Below are 15,000 nucleotides of genomic sequence, written 5' to 3' on the forward strand. Positions count from 1 at the left end.
ACATTTCCTTTAGTGAACCAGTTTAGTCCAAACAAACAGATTTCTAACTTAACTTTACTAGTTTTTCTTTAGTGGACCAATTTAGTCCAAACAATACCCTATGCTTTGTTATTTCTACCAATATAGAATATACAGTGCCACTTGAAAGTATGTGAACCCCTTGAGCACTTAAGCGTTTTCTGTTGTTTTACCATGATTTTTCATTTTTTTATCACCAATTTTCCATAGATGAAATGTCAGGTTTATGTTTATCATTTGCATGTACTTGTTTAGAGGAAATTGTTTGAGAAGCTGAAAAACTACATGAAACATGGAATTAGTCCATTTCAAAAGTAAGTGAACCCCCAGCTGAATTGATAAAGTCAAGCAGGTAACAGATTCAGTGAAACTTATTTGGGTGAATAATTAGTCAATTGAGCAAACCGATCATCTGAGACATCCTTAGGGAAAGGTTTGGGCAACACAGATTAAAAGAGAGAGGAAACCAACCAAACTACTGTAGTGCCAAGGTGTACCCACACAGATCAACAATGCAGAGAGGAAACGAGATATCCGAGAACATCAGGAAGAAGGTACTGACAGCCCATCAGTCTTGGGAAAGCTATAAGACCATCTCCAAAAGATTCCAGCTCCATCCATCCATCCAAGACAAATAATTTTGAAATGGAGGGCATTCAACATGACCGCATCTCTGCCTAGAAGTGGACGCCCATCAAGACCATCACCAAGAAGCACCAGAAGAAGAATAAATCAGGTAAAAGTCAACCCACACATCACCTCTAAAGAGTTTCGGACCTCTCTGGCAGCATCTGGGGTAAATGTACATGGGTCTACAATCAGACGAAAATTGTTGGTTTTGATCGTGACAAAATAATTCTATCTCGGACTCATCTGTTTAAAGAAGGGACTTCCAGAAGGCCTTTGGTTTATCCAAGTGCTCTCGGGCAAAGTTGAAACGGGCAGTTTTGTTCTTTCTTGAGAGCAGAGGCTTCCTTCTAGCAACCCGATCATGAATGTCATGTCTATTCAACTTTCATCTGATTGTAGACCCATGTACATTTATCCCAGATGCTGCCAGAGAGGTCTGAAACTCTTCAGAGGTGATGTGTGGGTTGACTTTTACCTGATTTATTCTTCTTCTGGTGCTTCTTGGTGATGGTCTTGATGGGCGTCCACTTCTAGGCAGAGATGCGGTCATGTTGAATGCCCTCCATTTCTAAATTATTTGTCTTGGATGGATGGATGGAGCTGGAATCTTTTGGAGATGGTCTTATAGCTTTCCCAAGACTGATGGGCTGTCAGAACCTTCTTCCTGATGTTCTCGGATATCTCGTTTCCTTTCGGCATTGTTGATCTGTGTCGGTACACCTTGGCACTGCAGTAGTTTTGTTGGTTTCCTCCCTCTTTTAATCTGTGTTGCCCAAACCTTTCCCTAAGGATGTCTCAGATGATCGGTTTGCTTAATTGACTAATTAAGCACCCAAATAAGTTTCACTGAATCTGTTACCTGCTTGACTTTACCAATTCAGCTGGGGGTTCACTTACTTTTGAAATGGACTAATTCCATGTTTCATGTAGTCTTTTGGCTACTCAAACAATTCCCTCTAAAAAAAGTACATGCAAATGATAAACATAAACCTGACATTCCTTCTATGGAAAATTGGTGATGAAAAAAATGAAAAATCATGGTAAAACAACAGAAAACTCCTAAGTGGTCAAGGGGTTCACATACTTTAAAGTGGCACTGTACATCTATAAGGGTATTTAGAAGTATGTTGTAAATGCACTGCTTTTCCGTAAGAAATGTACACACACACCTGCACTCCGTCTGGGTCTGTGGCTCACACACACACACACACACACACACACACACACACACACACACACACACTCCCCATCAGCCACAGGCCAGCGGAGTAGTTCTCTCACCCCAGAAGGTTGGTATTTCAGCAGTTTTCAGGGCATGCTTATCAGAGTTTTAAACATGAGCTTGGAAAGCGTTCAGATTTGTGTGCTTGTTTGTGCAGTGAGAGCACATAAGCCCTATCTGCTTTCAGAATAAACCGCACCGGGTTAGAGAAGCAGGCTTCTTTGCCAGCGGCAATTCTTATTGGAGAACCCAAATATGCTCATCTTCTCCCTGATTACACTTGAAGAATTTTTGCTGTCAGAAATACCAGTCTTCTAAAAAGATGAACTTTCTCTCCTAAACTGTTCCGTATTAATATAAACACACACACACACACACAGTGATCCCACACTAGTTTGCCCAGCTGCAGTATCTCTATGAAAGTTCATGAACTGCCTGATGAACGATACTGTGAACGCGTTCATTCTGGTGTCTGTGAACGGCACGTTCACTCTTTTTAATTTCGAGCAATAAGGTGCCAGATTTCTAGAGACTTCCAGGCGAAAAACACACCGTTAACAGTCCTGTATCCAGGGTTGCCCAACCAGTCAATAGCTGTGTCTGTTCACTGTCCCTGCAGTGACAAAGGCTTGTCTGTACCCACTATACAGAAGGTTTACCTGTCCCTGCAGTGAGAAAAGGCTCGTCTGTGCCTGCTATGGGGAATGTTTACCTCTACCTGCGACGGAAATAGCTTACCTGTTACTACTGCTATACAATACTTTTGCCTATACTATATGTTTTTGGGAAGAGCTCCTGTTGGGCGCTGCCGTCAGAGTGGCTTAATGCCTCAGATGTGGGAAAGGCCTCCCCTGCGATAATCTGGCTGTGAACAGCAGTGCTTTCAAGGGAAGTTAAATAAAACCCATACCAACAGTAAGATTGTTTCTCCCGTCTTTATTGGCCATTGATCGGTCTCCCCCCTGTGCTTGGGAAGAGGGAGAGAGAGAGAGATGGAAAGAGGGGAGAGAGAGAGAGAGAGAGAGAGAGAGATGGTAAAAGGGAGAGAAGGAGAGAGAGATGGGGAGAGGGGGAGAGAGAGAGATGGAAAGAGGGAAGAGAGAGAGAGAGAGATGATAAGAGGGAGAGATGGGGAGAGGGGGAGAGACAGAGAGAGATGGGAAGAGGGAGAGAGAGAGATGGGAAGAGGGGGGGAGAGAGAGAGAGAGAGAGATAGGAAGAGAGGGAGTGAGAGGGAGAGATGGAAAGATGGAGAGAAAAAGAGAGAGAGATGGGAAGAGGGGGAGTGAGAGAGAGATGGAAAGAGGGGGAGAGAGAGAGAGAGATGGGAAGAGGGGGAGAGAGACATGGCAAAAGGGGGAGAGGGTGAAGAAGAAAGAGTGAAAGGAGATGGATAGGGATATAATAGTTTGTGAAGGGGTGAGTGGCGTTGGCTGGTGGGGATTTTCCTCCATGCACTGGTTAGAGCCGCATTGACTCCCTCTAGCACAGAAGGAGGGAGGGAAGGACTGAAAGGTGCTGTGCTTTTAATGCTCAACACTGCAGTTAAGAGAGCGAGGGGGAGAGAGAGAGAGAGAGACAGAGAGAAAGTGAGTGAGTGAGAAAGAGAGAGGGAGTGAGAGAAAGAGAGGGAGGGAGGTTGGTTGGTTGGTTGTGTTTAACATTGTTTAATTTTTACCTTGGGAAAGATAGAGAGGGTGTGTGTGTGTGTGTGTTTAATGGTGTTTAATGTTCACCACAGCAGCTGATCGAGAATGAGTGTGTGAGTGTGTGTGTTATTACAGAGAGCGAGGGAGTGTCGTTTAGTATTCAACATTGTTTAATGTTCACCACAGCACCTGATCGAGAGTGTGTGTGTGTGTGTGTTTGAGTAAGGGTGTGTGTGAGTGAGGGTGTGTGAGACAGGTGGGGGAGTGTGTGTGTTTAGTATTCAACATTGTTTAATGTTCACCACATGAGCTGACAGCAAGGGAGAGGTGTTGAGTGTGTGACATTCACAAGGAGGGGTGGGAGTGTGTGCTTCTGACTTCCACCATCCTGAACAGAGAGGGAGCGAGGTGAGAGGGTGGTGTGTATGGTGTGTTCAAGACTGTTTTGGCAGAGAATGAGAGTGAAAGGGTCCTGGGGATTTATATTCTAATCGCACACCTTCTCCCGGTCCTCTTGCTGTCCGCTCAGTGTTAACGTTGAGGTTTGCACACAATCCTGGATCTGTAAATGGTAAACTAACATAATGGCTCCGACCGAGTCCTACACAATCCCAGCCAATCAACGCTCGTGCTTCAGGTGCTCGGAGGGGAGGGGTGTAATTTGATTGGATGTTGAGTGCCAATATCAACAGGCTTTTGCATCTTTTCATTCATTGCTTGGTTAGCAGAGGGGAAGAGGGGATAGAGTGGGGGAGAAGATAGAGAGGGAGGGAGGGAGAGAAAGAAAGGCACTGAGATAGAGGGAGAGAGGGGTGGTTGAGTGAGAGATGAAGGGAAGAGTGAGAGGGCAAGAGGGAGCAGGGGGGAAGAGAGGGAAGGAAAGAGAAAGTGAGGTATGAGGATGAGTTTGAGTGTGAGAGGGTGTAGAGAGGGAGAGGAAGCGTGATATAGGGGGCTAGGGGAGGAGGGGGGAGAGAGTGTGTGTTTGTTTGTGTTTGTGTGAATTCGGTGTTTGTGTGTGTGTGTGTGTGTGTGTGTTGTTGAGGGTGTTTAAGGCTCACTCTGGCACAGAGTGAGACCACTGCACTCAGCATCCTCCCCAGCTGGCAGCACCCCTAGGGGGGCGTCTAAAGGTTGGCACCTGGGGCAGTGGTGGGAATCAAGCACCCCCCTGATGTGGGACCTTTATACAGAAACTCTGTTTAAAAATCTACCTGCTGACACACACACACACACACGTCAGTTCACGATCTGACTCACTTCCACCAGGTCTACCCTCTCTGGGGACAGATCCCTTCCAGAGCTCCCTTCTCTTGGGCAGTGAACCTTATGCGTAGTTTGACCTATATACAGTAAGTAAGTACAGTAAGCTTACTAAAGTTTGCTAGTTTTACTTAGTATGTTTTGCTTAGTTGTGCTTTCATATGTTGTCAAGAGACTGAAGTTTTCTGTAGGGAAACACAGTTGGCTTCCATTTGACCCGAGGCAGATACCCAGTCAGCTATCTCTGTGGAGGCTCAGGATTAGTGTGTTTATGCCAGATCGCTTCTGGTGTTCCACTGCCTCTGACCCCTGCCCACCAACACCACTGCTTCCCACACACACACACACACACACATACACACGCACACACATGCACACACACACATGCACACACAGTCACACACACACACCTCCATGCCTGACTCCCCCTTCATCAGACACAGCTCATAAATCATATGCCCCCCTTAACTCTCTCTGCTCCTTTTCTCTGACACACACACACACCAAACACACATATACACACACACACACACACACACACACACACACACACACACACACACACACACACACACACACACATATACAGAGTAGATGCAGTGTACAGGATGCATGTTGTACACATGCATATTGAAACAAATGTACACTTACAGCACATAGTTAGCTCTTAGTGTAGGTAAAGATGTCAAATAAGGCCATATACTGTGGTGACTGAGGAGAATTCATAAGAACGCACACACACACACACACACACACACAGGTACACACACAGACAATTACAAATGCAATTCTCTCCTCCCAGCCCAATGAAACTGTGTGTGTGTGTGTGTGTGTGTGGGGGTGTGTTAGGTGTGTGTGTGTGTGTTAGGTGTGTGTGTGTGTGTGTGTGTGTGTGTGTGTGTGTGTGTGTGTGTGTGTGAGAGAGCATGTATACTTGCTTAAATAAGAATGGCTTGAGCCAGCTGAATTAATTCCAGAGGGTCAGGGTGCCTCGAGGTGAACTCCTCTCAGGAACAGGGAGAGAGAGAGAGAGAGATGGAGAGAGAGAGAGAGAGGAATGACAACTATTGCAACATGATGGATGAGAAGGGAGGAAAGGTGCAGGGGAATGTAAAAGAGGAAGTTGGGTTCTGCTTAAAGTTTCTTCCTGTTAAATGGGAGTTTTTCCTTGTCACTGTCGTCTTAGTGCTTAATCTAGGAGGTTCAGGCTCTGGGTTCTGTGAAGCGAGACTATTTAAATAGTTATTGGAGGTTTATAAGTACAATGGAATTGAATTGAATGCTGACAGGTATAGGAGGAAAAGAAAAAGGATGAGAAGATGGGACGGAGAAGAATGGCTTCTGGGAAGAAAGAAAGAGACTCTGGTGAAGTACGGAGGTTGAAAAAGAGAGGAGATAGACTGTGAGGGGACCACGCCGAGGGAGGAAGAAGAGACGGCCATGGTGAGGAAGAGGGGAGGAAGAGACGAGGACGAGGTGGCTGTGAAGAAGCGCTGCTGTGACTGGATGTGTCCTCTGTCCTCCTGTCTGTCTGTTCGTCCGTCCGTCCGTCTGTCCCAGTTTAAGTCTCACACCAGTGCAAAACAAATGTGATGACGCTGCTCAGGTGTGGGACAACAACTGTGACAGACACATCCACAGAACTCCTCAGAAACCAGTGCCATCACCCACCTCTCCACAGACCTCCTCAGAAACCAGCTCCATCACCCACCTCTCCACAGACCTCCTCAGAAACCAGCTCCATCACCCACCTCTCCACAGACCTCCTCAGAAACCAGCTCCATCACCCACCTCTCCACAGACCTCCTCAGAAACCAGCTCCATCACCCACCTCTCCACAGACCTCCTCAGAAACCAGCTCCATCACCCACCTCTCCACAGACCTCCTCAGAAACCAGCTCCATCACCCACCTCTCCACAGACCTCCTCAGAAACCAGCTCCATCACCCACCTCTCCACAGAACTCCTCAGAAACCAGCGTGGCCACCACCCTTCTACATCAAGGACTCATGGAAAAGCATTTCTGAGGTATCCACCTTATTAGAGACCTTCACACACGCTCAAGCTTACTTCCGCTAACTCCACTTCAGTGCAGGGAGCTGCAGAGCTATGAGTGAAGATGCAGAGACTGGTCCTCTTGTGTCCCTTGAGGCACCCTGGACCCTGAGCCGGATGAAGGCTTAGGCTTTATTTGCGCTGGCTGCAGATTTATGTTGTGATGGGGTGGAGCAGTCCCCAGAAGTGGGATAAGTGGGCAGCGCTTTATTTCCAAATCATTTTGTTTTCTGTCTGGTTCCTTAAGGAATGGTGTGTGTGTGTGTGTGTGTGTGTGTGTGTGGGGGGGGGGTGTGTGTGTGTGTGGGGGTTGTGGGCGTGTTTGTGCACGTGCATGCGTTTGTTTGTGTGAGCGTGCGAGGCAATGTGCTGCTTTTATGCACAGTCCTCCTCCGCGACCCACTGAGACCGGGCAAGTTGGGGGAAATCAGTAACGGACCACTGAGCATGCTGTAGTCTCCTATCTAGGCATCACATAATTTCATACACTTCCATAGGTAGCTATAGGCCCCATGACTCAAAGTGTGTGTGTGTGTGTGTGTGTATGTGTGTGTGTGTCTGTGTGTGTGTGTGTTCCTTCATGCGTGTCTGTGTTCATGCTTGTGGCTGTGTGTGTGTGTGGAGAGAGCCTTGAAGAAAACGTAATTACACTCAGGAGAGTCTTGGTGTGATTCCACCCTGGTGCTTAATGTTCTTGCCTCAATGTCTCGAGGCTTCTGGCTTCTGGCTGAGCCGCCGTGACAGGCAATTATCTGTTCCTGGACAAGATGGCTAGTCAATAGCCTCCCTCCTTATTTTTATACAGACACGTGCACGCACACACACACACACACACACACACGCACACACACACACACACACACACACACATACATACACAAACCCACACATAGTTTGCCCTTTCCAGAGTGCATGCAGCCCACTCCATTAATTGGCCGGGCTTCGCAGTAGGCTTTCGGAGGACTGGCATTTCAAGGTGGCTGGGATTACTGGCTTGTTGTACAACACATCCTTGTCATTTCATGACTGCAAGTTTTGATGCTGTTGGTGACAGTCGACAGAGCTGCAGTGTGCTCAGTCATTGGTGGCCTTGGTTTTATTTTTCAGTCGTTTGATGAAGATGTGATGATGCTAAAGCCCTGTCTTCAGCGCCCTCCCTAATAGGCTAGTGACAACGGCCCCAAAAATGTAGAGATATCTCTACTGGAGGTAGAACTAAACCTGTAAGGAGTGACCTTTCAAAAGACACCTAAATCAGAACAGCTGGAGCAGATATGGAATTTCTACACTGCATGAGTCATTGGACTGAGTGGAACTGGATGGTACCAGTTACTTTGCACCACAGTTGGACTATACACGTCAGATAGTTTGGCACAGGGACAGCTGTAGTGCCTCCTTATTACAAACATCAGCAGAGGAGCCTGATACCAGAGGGAAGCCTAGTTGTTGGTTACATTGTAGCTTCCATCTTGTGCGTTATGTCAGATATTGTACATGGAATATACAACAGTACATTAGTATAATAACTTTATGGGAGTGTAGGGGTTTATTCTTCTGTAGCTCTCCTCCACGGTATCGATATCTGAATGTTAACTCACTGAATATCAGAGTGATAAAGCATGCAGACTCTCAGGGATTTCCTAGGCTTGCATCAGCTTGCTCTGCTACTTTACAAAGACTGTCATCCTACATCAAACAGCACATTTGAAACACTTGCTAATGATACTAAATTTAAAAAATGTACTAATCTTCCCCCAGCCCCCTGAATTAATGTTTTCTTTCTACTAGAATAATTAGTTTTGTGCATGGAATGATTTTCCTGATATAATTGACTGTACCCTCATGTGTGAGTGGTGCCTATAGTAGGATCAGATTTACTGAAGCAGACCCAGTGTCACAGTACTCTGGCAGCATCACATCTCTGTCTTTTATTCAGGTAAACGTGGTGTGTTGAGCTACAGCTCAGTGCATAGAGGTATCAGAGGAACTCTCACCTGACCACTAGAATCCTCAACACTGACTGCATTCAGAACATTCTAGATTAGAGCATCTCTTCACACATTGGAACATCGTAAGTCAGTGCCTGAGTGTTGAGAGGTTCTTAATTGGAATGTTCTGACGGAGGTTTCTAGAACACTACAACAGTAAAGAAAGGTTTTGCATAGTCCATACAGAAAGGTTACAGAACTCGACAAAGTAAATCTGGTCCATGGTGTGTACCTAATAACTTACAAGATCCAGTGACCATCTAACTAAAAACATCAGGATGAAATGCCTGAGAATTAACCAGCGTGATCCAGAGTGCTCCGTAGCCAGTGAAAATGAAGCCCACCTCCTTGTCTCCTACAGCAGACGAACAGTCAGTAAATTCAGTCTTTGCCCGTTGCAAGAAGTTTTTGAACCGACTGAAGAAAGATGTGGTCTCAGAGGCAGGTCATCTGCTTATCGCAGGTAAGCCTTGCGTTCCCCCCGCCGGCCCGCCCGCCAGTCAACAGCTCTCTTGTGATTTGTATTTGTCCATGGAGCAGGTGACGCCCACGAGGATCTGGCCCCGATCTGGCCTTTATCTGGCTCAGATGCGTAGCCCTATCATGACCCACAACAATCTGGTTTGCAGCCTATCAACCAAGCAGTGTATGCATGTCAAAAGTAAAGGTCAGGTATTTTGCACGCTTTAGTCAAAGGCGACTTACAAAGACACCCTGCAGTGGACGGGAATCCAACCCGGCTCCACCACTAAGCGCGGTGGCGCTAACCACTGTACCACTGAACAGCACTACTGTATGTTCGACACTGAATCATGTGGAGGGGCCCTTATATCTGAAGGTACAGCACGTATAGTAATCACGTGGAGGGGCCCTTATATCTGAAGGTACAGCACGTATATTAATCACGTGGAGGGGCCCTTATATCTGAAGGGACAGCACGTAGAGTAATTGGACCCGTCATGTCATGTCATGCATGCGCTCTGGTCCCTGAGGAACTCGAGCACGCCGTGTCTCTGGTGACTGCGCCAAGTCCATACCCTACAGTCCCACACAAGCGTGGTGGTGGATGGTAACGTTAGAAGATGGCACTATTTAGGGTAGCGGGGTAGATCGCTACAGCATAGAAACGACACTGGCACACACCCTGGTATCACCATTTACAAATGTTTATTGTAACTGAAATGTATGCCATCTGTTGTTACGTGATGACTACTGCTGACTATTGATCATTCACTTTTGTTACTCATGGTCAGTTCCAGGTTTGTAAGGAATACCTCTTGAAACTGAACTCCCTGAAGTCATTGGTTTGCTTCTGGTTTCTTGAGCATGTGTACATTGTTTTTGAAAGGTCCCTGACCGGGTGTCTGTCAGTACATGAATACTGGCCTAGATGTCCTCTCCTATGTAAGTGCTGTGTTTTACCATGTATGACTAATTTAAATGAGCAGAGCTTCTAGCGGACTCCACCGAACACGCTGAAATGTCAGGTCCTGTCTTTTGTGGCATTTAATGTGGAGGTCAGAGTGTCTTAAATGATGCCCTTCTCCTCTCATCTCTCCCAAGAAGAGTAAGGCTTTTTCCAGCTTCATGATACGGTATGACCCAAACCGCAGCTGTAGAGAATGGTGAGCTGTTCGGGTGAGAAAGTTCCAGAATGTCACCGTTTGCATAAATTAGACAGGAGCTATGCAGCAGTGTGGATGTGGTGTGTGTGTGTGTGTGTGTGTGTTTTTATGTGTTTGTGTGTGTCTGTGTGTGTGCGCGTGTGTGTGATCCCAGTGGCCACTTGCCTGCCAGCTCCCAGCACGGGAGTTTCACACCCCTGTGAGTTGTGCTATTCCTCACAGAGAGGCTTACACACACACACACACACACACACACACACACACACACACACACACACACACACACACACACACACACACACACATACATACATACAGGGAAAAGCTGTGACTTGTTCACAGTCCACTGATTTAACAGGTGCTGCTGCGGTTCCATCATGTGCTTTCTAGTTGCCCATGGGTAAAAATAATCCTGTGAAAAATCCAGTAGACTCCAAGCGTTGTCTTTTTGTTGCTGACTCCTAGTCAGATGTAAGATGAGGTAGCCAGTTTGAAAATGAAATCCTAAACATTAGCTATCCGTAGCTAAAAAGACAGTTAACAGTAATCCAGATTTCACTTGAACATCAACACCAGCCTATGTCTTGACAATATGAGCTAATGCATAATCTAAAAGATACACCATTCAAGGTTAAAAAAAAAGGCTTATTTTTGGGGTTAAGAAGTGGGAATTGCAATAGAGCCTTGTCACTAATTTCCTCTAATTATGTCTTTCTCTGTTAACCTGCCCCTAAATGCTTTTCGATCATATAGTATAACCTATTGAGGAGAAACCTGTATATAACCAATAACTGTTTGCAGTTTAGTATGTAAAAGACGGTACTTTTCCCGAACCAAAAAGGGACCGGGCCGTCTGGAAGGCTTCGAGTGAATTCTTCTCTCGCTTTGATTTGCTGAAAACGTAACAGTTTATTAAAACATCTCTCTTTTTAATACCTCTTTATCTGACTCCATTTCTTGTCTGACCGCACTCTTTGAGGAGCTCAGTCTTAGCTCCGTATTTCTAATGCATATAAATACCGGGTTTGGTAGGCTGATCTCCAACTCAATTATTTGTACACCTATCGTCTGTAATATGAAATCCTCCCTTACTTTTTAATAACTGGTTTTGTCTCGGACTAATGTCGCTTAGGATAATGCCACAGCTGATTGACATACCCACGGCACAGGCTGTAACTATTCTGGGTCTAACTCAGAGGTCCTATACTGCTGCTACGGGACCTTGCAGCTTGATAGTTGACGTGGTCCAGGGACGGGTGCCTGACTGTAGTACGATCCCGTATAACCATTCAATCCAGAGCAGAGGCTGTTCGGTAAGCCACCACTATATAATACCACTAGCAGTTCACTATAGCATGTCTAGCCCAGTTGAGGATAGCCAGTTGCCTCACAGGTTTACGCTTACGGCCACTGTGGATCTGGAGCCACCTCTAGTTCGACTTCTGTGGAAACACCGTACCTGAGAGTACTTCTCTTAGTTAAGAATTTCTTAAGAGGGCAAAGTGGGTCAGAATATAATAATTTATTATAACAAGCACAAGTTACTTAATTACAGTACATCCAATCAAGTATGAAAATGAAGAACTAAAGCTAACCTAAAGAATACTAAGTCTAAAATACTACACGAAACATAAAAACACTTAAAGAACATGAACATACCTAGCTGCTGCGAAATGACTATACTCACACGTGTGAGTCTGAAGACAGAAGACTCCCAGAGCTTTGTCTGTCTTACCCTTAAGTACCCATTTTCGTCCTGCATCATGTTTCTCAAGATGAGATTCACACATTAACAACCAAATGGAGGGAGTTCCCTCCCCCAAGTGGGGATCGAACCCCCTCTACCCAGAGACACTTCTGACCCCTCACAGAGGCCAAAATGATCAGGTCTCTGATATCTATGTTTTACTTAATATATAGAGATGAAGAACTGAGACCATTTTCCCACTCACATTGAGACCATTAAAAGGAGTCCAAACATCATGCAGAAATCACTCTCATCATCTAATATCACATTAAGTTTGACCCTCTCATCCTCATTGTCCTGTTCCTTGTTTTGACCAACAGGAACAGAGATCTGAGATAAGAGTCTCTGCAGGGGGCTGGGAAGATCAACACAACACCAGCACAACAGGGCACCATAAAACAACACCCTGCCCCACCAAATGAATTAATTAACAGAGGAATAATGCCATCTGTGATTTTCCACTTCAAAGAGCCATTTCCTCCTTACAAGTATATCCTGATGAATTGTTACTTGAAGCGGTGTTCTAAAAAGTAATTGAGCATTGAAGCGACCTTCTAAAAAGTAATTGAGCATTTTTCAGACATAAAACAAAAAGCTTTTAGTGTTGTGACTGGGTATGTGAGCGTTGTTTGTGTATGTGCAACCATCCTGGGCAATCAAGTTGTCAGTTTGTGGTTATTTAGTCTCCCAGAGCTCAGTGTTTGCTGATGGGTGTCTGAGAGCCTGATTCTCCCTGTCCAAAGCCACCGTAATTACAATCAGCTTTAGAAAGCCCCCTCTTCTTTTTCTTATTCTACTTCTTCTTCTCCCTCTTCCTTTGTTTCTGGGTTCATGTCGGGGCATGATTCATGTTTATCCCCAACCCGTCACACACACACACACACACACACACACACACACACACACACAGCATTCAGTATTGTTGCCAAAGTTTCTGTTCCATTCTGTTTTCACCCTGTGTTTCATGTTTTTCCTGAAACACCCTGATTTTATTGATATCAAGGGGGCGCGCAAGCTACATTTCCTTGTTAGCTGCTGGCAAAAAAAGAAAGTTCCAGTTGATATTGGATGTTTTACACCAAAGGTCACATTTTGCAGTTGAAGCACTGATCAGCATCTTTATAACCAATTATTACCCTCTCACTTTGTACACTTTGTACACTTAAAGTGCAGAGTGTGAGATCCCACATATTTACCCTCAGGTCAGCCCCACCTGTGGAAAATCAGAGCGACGAGGATCCCACAATGCACCACTTCACTCCCACGAATACCCCTGGAGACTGACCATGTGTTAGTGGAGTGGGTGTGAAGGCACTCCCTGCCTCTCCTCTGATGACACACACACACACACACACACACAACTACCGCAAAGGAGCTATAGATGTTAATAGTTACATTTTGTGTGTGTGAAAGACTACTAGTGGCTACATGGTGTGTAGAGGCCGTAAAAGCTTTTGGGTGATATAGACATACATAAAAAACATTTAAGAAGCAATAGAAGGAATAGAAGGTGCTCTGTTGATGTTTTCATAGACACATTGTGTGTGTGTGTGTGTGTGTGTGTGTGTGTGTGTGTGTGTGTGTGTGTGTGTGTGTGTGTGTGTGTGTGTGTGTGTGTGTGTGTGACCGTGTGTGACCGTGTGTGACCGTGTGTGACCGTGTGTGTGTGTGACCGTGTGTGTGTGTGACCATTAGTGGCTGGTAAACTGGCTGTATAGAGGTTATGACAAATGCTGAGAGGATCTGAAGGATTTGAAGAGCCAAAGTAACGTCCTTAAGTGTGCTTTTAACACAGAAGTGGTGGTGCTGTCCTCTCTCTGCCGTCCGCTCACTAAGAGGTTGGGTAGAGAGTGGTCTACGGTGACAAATGACGTGGTTCACTAGAGAGCAGCCATCTTATACAGGCACTCTGTGCCTCAAGCTGGGAGCTGATTGGGTTTGGGCTTTATTAACTTCCTTTTGAAGGAGGATGAAAGGAGATCCAGCTGGCACAAGTTCCTGTATGAGACACACACACAAACACACACACACACACACACACACACACACACACACACACACACACACACACACACAGTGTATGTTATGTCTGAGCTGCCATACACACTGAAACACACCTGTGTGGCCAATATCCTACTCAAGTCATTATACATACACATACGATCACATACACACACACAGATCACTTTATTTGTCTTCCCTGAGTCACACACACCTCTGCAGCACACTTACACACACACACACAGACACACACACACACCCTGCTGCGGCCACCATCCTGCTCACTCTGCCTTTCAGCTCACCTGTCTCGAAACCTCAGGGTGTCTCCAGACATCATTTCTCTTTCAGCGGGTTGCCATAGTAACAGCTGCTCAGCTGCCCATGGATTATAATTTGGTGATCCTGTATTGGGGGGTGGGTGCAGTACGGGGGGTGGTCCTGTCCTGTTCCCAGCCTGCTCTGGGCCACATCCAGCTGGATGTTACACACACACACAGTTGGTTGTCATTTAGTATGGGACCAGCCTCTGGTACTCTGGCCCAAATACTGTTCCCATTCAGAGGGATGTGAATGGGTGGTGATGGGTGGCGTTGTGTCTGACTCCCCTCCCCTCAGATCCAAAAGCCTATTAGATCTATTGCTGTCTGTCTCTTCCTCCCCAGCCCCTATTCTGTCTCAATCACACTCAGAGATTCATACTTTGTTAGCCTGTCGTGTGTGTGTGTGTGTGTGTGTGTGTGTGTGTGTGTGTGTGTGTGTGTGTGTGTGGAGAGAAGAGAAGGGCAGGGGCTGTTTGTTTACT

The 15,000-nt window shown here is 45.9% G+C and overlaps 1 protein-coding gene across 2 annotated transcripts in view; it reads left to right on the plus strand.

The window, feature by feature from the left end:
• Positions 1-15,000, plus strand: part of stxbp6 (syntaxin binding protein 6 (amisyn)) — a 93,454-nt gene that overhangs the window by 73,342 nt on the left and 5,112 nt on the right. The window lies entirely within an intron of this gene.

The sequence above is a fragment of the Sprattus sprattus genome (assembly GCF_963457725.1).
Source record: "Sprattus sprattus genome assembly, chromosome: 13".
NCBI classification, from domain to species: domain Eukaryota; kingdom Metazoa; phylum Chordata; class Actinopteri; order Clupeiformes; family Clupeidae; genus Sprattus; species Sprattus sprattus.